This window comes from Geotrypetes seraphini, chromosome 4 (assembly GCF_902459505.1).
Source record: "Geotrypetes seraphini chromosome 4, aGeoSer1.1, whole genome shotgun sequence".
Taxonomy (NCBI): Eukaryota; Metazoa; Chordata; class Amphibia; order Gymnophiona; family Dermophiidae; genus Geotrypetes; species Geotrypetes seraphini.
In genome coordinates, this window is record NC_047087.1 from 231,626,468 (window position 1) to 231,633,850 (window position 7,383).

General features: G+C 42.6%; 1 protein-coding gene across 1 annotated transcript in view; it reads right to left on the bottom strand.

Moving 5' to 3' along the window:
- Positions 1–1,481, bottom strand: part of LOC117358828 (sperm flagellar protein 1-like) — a 68,027-nt gene extending 66,546 nt beyond the window's left edge. Inside the window, exon 1 of the mRNA XM_033940575.1 lies at positions 1,244–1,481. The gene's annotated coding sequence lies outside the window, so the exon portion shown is untranslated. The remainder of the gene's footprint in view (positions 1–1,243) is intronic.
- Positions 1,482–7,383: the final 5,902 nt, after the last annotated feature.

Sequence of the window (7,383 nt, forward strand, 5' to 3'; positions counted from 1 at the left end):
GCATGCAAATAGATCTCATGCATATTCATTGGGGAAATCCTGAAAACCCGACTGGATTATGGCCCTCAAGGAGGGACTTTGAGACCCCTATATTAAAGGAAACCCTCAACTATTGTTTCCCTTTTTTTTAAGATTGGGTTCAGAGTTGTCCTTTGTGCTCCCTTAAAAGTATCCGCAAAAGAGGGCACTATAATAGTAAAAATTATTTTTGTGCTGTAGGACAGCAGAAGTACAAAACAACAAGGACAGATTAAACACACCCTCACTCAGAAAGGCAGCAGCTGCTAGATGGACCAGTGGTCTGACCCAATAAGGTATATTCTTAGGGATAAGACAAAAGCACTAAAAAAAAAAAAATTCTTAGGCAGCAGCATGCCGCCAGAAAACAAAAAGCAGAAGAGACCCTAGCAGTAAGAAACAGGTTTGAAAACTGGTTAGCTGCTTTTTGTGGCTTTAGGTTGTGGTAGGTGTTAGGTGTGAGGAGAAGGCTACCCTCTGCCCCTCCAGTCCATGGTAGGCTGGGATTGTCTCTTACATGTTTAATGTACAGCGCTACATATGTCTAGCACCACTATAGAATGATAAGTAGCACTGTAGTAGTAATAATCTAGACAGCCCATGAGTTCTCATTCTGCAATGCATTTCAGAATGACCCCCCCTATTCGCCTAATAGGAACATCCGTTCCTCTCACCAACATTTGTTATCTGTGTTGTCTTCTCGACACATGTTTCTTGACATTAACCAGGACTCTAGTTTCTCAGTGATGGTTCCTACTCTGAGGAATTCCCTACTTCTATACTTAAGGTCAGAAAAATCCCTTAAGAACTTTTAAGTCACACTTTACAAAGGCGTTTGAAACACCTTCCTTATAGACTTACTTTTTCTATGGTTAACACGAATACTTTTATCTTTTTCTTTTCCATTCATTTTACCTTTTCTTATTTCCCTTTACGCTCTTTCCCTTATAACATTGTAACACTTTCCCTTCCATGTCAATCCGTTTGTTTCCCTGTTATGTTCTTATCACCCTGATTAGACTTACTTTTATTTTCCACTAGCTTTTATCCCTGTTTTTATTATTGTAAACCACTTTGGTTTAACATTTCCTGTTAATAATTGCGGTATATCAATGAAAAATATCTCTAAATGTACACCTGCCTCCTCTAGCAAGTCAGCCTCTTTGTGCTATTTAGCATGTATTAACTGTGTTTTCTATTCCAAACTATTTATTTGGCGTACCTTCCATCGCTGAAGTCTCTTGTTTATATTTCTCTTGGATCATGCTCAGAGGAATTTGGTCAATCCAGGCATAAAGCTCCTGCAGGCTTTCCTCATTCATGTTCACTATCCATCTTCACTTATCTGTCACAAATAGAAAGTTCAAAGCTTGTGCTCTCTCTCTCTTGCACCTTGCACATTGAAGAGTTAGGCTTTTTCTGGTTGCTTAGAAACCAATTGCTTCACTCAGCTGCCTACGGGCTGCGGAAAGGGACAAAAGACCTGGAAAGTGCTTTCATGTTCAGGTTTCTCTTGTTTATCTTTACGGATTTATCAGTTTCCTTAAAAAACCAGGTCATGGAGCTTTACAGGTGTGCAGAGTTGCCTAGTTATTCGGTTCCAGGAGATAGACTTTTATGGTCAGCCCTAGTTTTAAACTTGCATCCTGAATAAAATGGTGTACGAGGGGGTGCTGGAAAGTTCTAAGCTCAACCAAGAAGAGAATGATGTGGATATGGTTCAATCAATGATCTGAAACAATATCAAAACATAGAATTTCATTTTTCAAAACTGGCACTTAACAAAATAAGATATCATTCTTTTCAGCTACAGTGGCAATATAACGCTCAGAATTTAGGAAGTTGGTTGGTTGGGATGAGAATTTTCAGCACTCCCTCTTAGTAGTCATGTTAATCCACTTTGAAAGGCAATATAAAGAAATTAATCAAAGCATAAAGGATAAAAAGTGATACCTTTTTTATTGGACTAAATTCATTTTTTGATTAGTATATGAAGGTAACTTTCTTTAGATCAGAAAAAAAGCAAAACATTGACAAATATCAGCATACAAGAGGGTGCTGAAAAGTTCTTAGCCCAACCAACCATCTTCCTAAATTCGGAGCGTTATTTTTCCACTGTAGCTGAAAAGGGTGTTATCTTATTTCGTTAAGTGCCAGTTTGCAGAAATTAAATTCTGTGTTTTGACAATGTATCAGATCATTGATTGAACCATATCCACATCATTCTCTTCTTGGTTGGGCTGAGAACCATTAAGCACCCCCTCATATATAAATAGAACATGACAGTCTCACAGGAAGAGGGAAGGGGTGGGTAAGGTGAGAAACAGAAGGTTCCTTTTACAAAGTAAATCCCAGTGCAGCAAATGTAACACAGCCCATAGAAACTGAATGGACTGCACTGTATTTGCCACATGGGAACTGCTACCTCAGCTTTGTAAAAGGGAGAGCTGGATGGGTGATAAGAAGGTGACAAAGCAGTATAATTTTATGGTTTAGAATGCAATAGAAAACCCAGATCTTTGTTTAGTCCTGTCCTGGTGGGTGTCAAAATATTTGATCATTTTAATTTCAAAGGTCTTATATTCCAGGATTGTCTTAACATTTCCTTTTAGTTTTCACACTATAAAACCACTGATGCAGTGTTCTGGTTTTGTGAAATGCTGTCCTATCGAAGTGACATCCTGGCTAGCATTGTAATGTTTAATATGACATCTGTGTAAATTGATTCTAATAACTTAGCAGCCTTCATCACAATTTTTGCATTGAATTCTTCAATTCTTTCATGTAAATCACTCTGAATTGACTCCCCAGTCATTAGAAGCGGTATAGAAGCTTTTAATAAATATACCATCCTACAATCAAATTCGGAATTGACTGCTCCTCTAAAAAAATCAACTTTCTAAACACCAGTTTCCATCAATAATGGCTATATACAGACATATATATATATATAGGAAAACTAAAGGCAGATATCTTCAGAACTTCAGCTTCCATCCCCTCAAATACAAAAAAATATGCATTTTACAAGGCCAAGCCACACAATACTATCGTATCTGCTGTGATGCAAGAGACAGAGATAAACAACCCCAAATCCTGACTAAATCCTTCAAACAAAATGGATAGAATCCTAAAATAATCTCCAAGAATGTAGCCTCTTCCCAGGGAAAACCAGAGAGAGTCCCCCTGGTAGTGCCTTACAATCTAGAGCTGGAAAAACTGAGAAAAATGATAAAAGATCTATAGCCACTATTCCAGGAGGATGAATTACTAAAGGAAATATTCCCAGCTCCACCTATGCTGGCCTGCTGGCCTTTGACAGTTACCTAATTTGAAACAAAAACTAATGAAAAGCAAACTCCCAACAGAAGCTCAGAAAGAAGAGAACAGCACATATCCCTACAATATGTACTAGGCTGCAAACTGTGCTAACATGTTTTGCAGAATCCCATAGTCACTCACATGGGAAAAACATGCAGCATAAGGGGGTCCTACACATGCTCATCTTCAGATGTGATATACTGTATATCAGAGAAAAGTCCCCACCAGCCAGTGAGACAGTCCTTAGCACTGTCTCTGCCACTGTAGCATCTGAAGGACTCAGTGGGAAGGTAAGCAACTGGGCACAAGGGTAGGGGAAAATGCTGGACCCCAGGGGGAGGGGAGCAGGGCCCATCTTGCCCAGGGCCCACTAAGTCCCAGCTATGGCACTGGATGTGAATCAAAAGCAGTTACAATGCAATTTCTAAATTTGGGTACAGATCCAGTAACTTGTCAGCAAAGATGTAGTTTACATTTTTCAGCTGGCAACACATTTACTGCCCGAATATATTTTAAGATTCAAATTTTCTGCATCAATATCACTCATTTATTGAGCCAAATTGTATGCAACTTTCTCTTAATGTGTTTGTGTCTATAGCCCTCCTCACCTCTTCTATGAAAAGAAAAAAAACAAACAAACCACAAACTATAGTAAAGCTCCTGCAGAGAAAACCTTTCATTCAAGCTAGTAACTGCAGCATCAATAGCAGAGAAAAACAAAAATCTTGCTTTAACTTTTCCTCTGCAGTAATATCATTATCATTCACACATTCATAATCAAACATTTGTTTCTTCTTTTAGCTTCTCTTTTCAGGAAAAGCTAGTTCGGTCCCAATCTGTTCTGAGATTTCCCTTGTAGAGGCATACACTGAGATAAAACTCATTTTATCTGATCATTTTTAGAAATGTTAACACTCCTTCATGACAATTCTGTAGCCTAGGCATTCATACTTATAGATGTGCTAGGCACATAAATATTTAGAGTGCTACAATTTATGCACAAATGTGCACACATAGGGCTGACTTAACTACGGGACCTGGTGAGGCACTGGTGATAAAGGGGGCAAAAATCCCTAGCTTCTGATATCATCTGGCCTAATTGCTAAGCCTTTTCTTCCTCCTTCTCCCCATGAGTCTGGCATCTCTCCCTCTCTCCTACCTTTGATCTAGTTCCTCTCTCCCCCCAACCCAGTCTCTCCCTCCCTCTCTTTGCATCCACCTCTCCTTGGTCCTCCCTCCGCTCAAGACCTGTAACATATATATGAATTACCAGTAGCAGCAACAGTCTCCAGCTTCTTTTGCCCAGGCCCTGGGTCTACCCATTGCTGTGTCCAACCTGATGCAATGTTCTATGAGTCAGACATGGCAGAGTGAAGATCCAGAGCCTGGCCAAAGGCAGCCTGAGACTGTTGCTGCTGCTGGTAACTTGAGTCTTGAACATAGGTTACAGGATGGGAAAGGAGAAAGGAGAAGGGGTGATGCGTACCACCCTGTGGGAGCAGGGTATGGAGAGAGAAGAGAAAGGTTGGAACCTTCAGGGGGTAGTGGCATAGTGAGGGTAAGATGTGCCTGGCGGTGTGGTGCCCCTCTCCTGCCATTGTTTCCTCCCACCCCCACATCTTTCCCCGATACCGCCTTCTGCGTGCGCCACCCTGCTCCGTTCCCCGATCCTGCCTGCTGCACACCCCTTCCCTTCCCCCATACCTCTAGTTGAAGTTGTTGCTCATGACGATCAACAACGAGCTCCTTGCGACCCCGTTGGCTCTCCCTCTGACATCACTTCCTATGCTTGGCGCCCGGAAGTGACATCAGTGGGAGAACCAAAGGGGTTGCGAAAAGCACGTTGTTGAGCGCCACGAACAACTTCAACTAGAGGTATGGGGGAAGGGAAAGGGGGGACGTGTGTGTGGAGAGAAGGAATGGGAAGAGACGGTAAGGGTGGCGGAGAGGAGGAGGGGTGCTGGTACCCCCACCAACCTGGCGCCCCCCCTCGCCCTTACTATGCTATGGGTGGGGGGAGGGGGTTGACGCTGATGCAAGCTGGCTCAGGGTGCCAGAATTCCTTGAGCTGGCCCTGTGCACATATGTACTGTAGAGTAAGTGCATGCATGGTGGCCAAGTGCTATTTTGCAAATACCCGCTTAACTTACGTAGCACAAATTTGCAAGGGGGGAACATACACAGGGATGAAGTATGGGTAGGACATGGAAAGGGCTACCACTTATGCATGTTACTTACAAAATACTGCAGTGTTGTATAGTGTAGTGTGGTGTGGTGTGGAGTAATGGCTAATATTCAGCGCAATTTAACTGGCCAGAAACATGCTAATCTTTCCATTAGAATGTGGCCATTAGCACTTGAGCCCCTACCACACCTGTTTTTTATGTGGTAAGGGCTCAACCACAGTAGCTGCACTAACTGATTAGCGCTGAGAACACCTACTCTTCACCCACAAACATGTCCCCAACACACACAAAAAAATAAATGATTTTTAGCGCTTGGGAAGTGTGCACAGCTGTTGAAACTACCGAGGGATGCCCTGAGCACGCCCACGGTTAGTGGAGTCTAATCTGTGGTAAGCATGCATTAGTGCTTACTGCATCTTAGTACAATGGTCCCTATGTGCCTGAGAATAACCAATCTTGGTTGGCTCAGGCACTGAAGCGTACCCCTGAACTTTTGCCTGAGAACGAGCCCAAATAAAATAAAAAAAAATCCCCGGTGGTTCAATGGACCCCCCTCCTGACTTCCCTCAAGCTAAAAAAAATCCCCACTGGTCCAGCAAACCCCCTTTCAACCCCCAATAGCTAAAAATGTCCCTGGTGGTCCAGTGGTCTCTGACCTCCAAGCTAAAAATATCCTAGTGGTCCTCTCCTTACTCCCCCAAATAAAAAAAATCCTTGGTGGTTCAGTGAGCTCACTGACCCAACCCAACCTGACCCTGGGCTGAGTCCAACCCCAGACTCAATACTAGCACACTGGCCCAACCCTTATTTCCCCCCCCCCCCCAAGAACCCGTTACACATAACTTTTCTGACAAAGCAGGCAGGAGGGATGCCTACTCCTTCCTGCCTCTGGGCCTGCCCTCTTTAAATGGTGGTGTCCTGCCTGGTGCATCTTGGGATACAATCGACAAGACCTAAGTACCATATAAGTAAACATTCTGACTCCTTTAGTAACTAATGCTGTAACACTAACAATTAATTTGTATGCTACAGTATTAGTACTGAGCATTGTTCACTAAAGTAAGACCAGTGTTTTTCTGGCACTGTGGAGGAACAGCACCAGTTTTTTTGTGCACCTCCCTTCATTCTGATAGAAGCTCCTGAATTCTTCCTTGTACTGAACTTAGCACAGAAAAATATGGTTCATAGATGTTACTGACAAGTTAGTTCCTCTCCTAAGAGAGATGCGTACTTCATTTCTCTTCTGCTCCTCCGGTCCAAACTCTCTTACCAAGCCCAATGTCAGTTGTACCACAATGGACCACGGTTTGCTTATACTGGACTAATCAGGAACTGTATTCATCTGTCCAGCAGGTGATATACAGTCACAAATAACGAGGAGTGGTTGGCTTTCCTTATCAGGAGTGGTACAGGATGCCTCACTAATGAGGTAGCTAACAAGGATTACCATACCTCATTCTAGTGTTTCTGTGAAACTCTCTCCCCCGCAGCTTCACACAACGTAGACTGGAGGGCTAGTGTAAGTAGATAGCATGTCCTTGGATGATATCAACTAGCACAGTGCTTCCAGGAAATCATGCAGAATCCAAGATTATATTCTAATCTAATCTGTTATTTGTGCATTGCACAATACCTATATAGGTTCCAAGGCGACTTACAGCGAGAAAAGAAAATATATTAAAACACAAAAGGATCAAGATGGGTAGAGTGGTTCATGCCTCACCCAGGTGGTTCATGGCTTTACCCAGGCCTCAGGCCTACAAAAGTGAGATGCAGGGGATACCCTTACAGGACACCATTGCTGGGCTATGCTTAGGGCATTTGTGGGACTTAAGTTGACCCAGACTTCCTTTAAGTGATA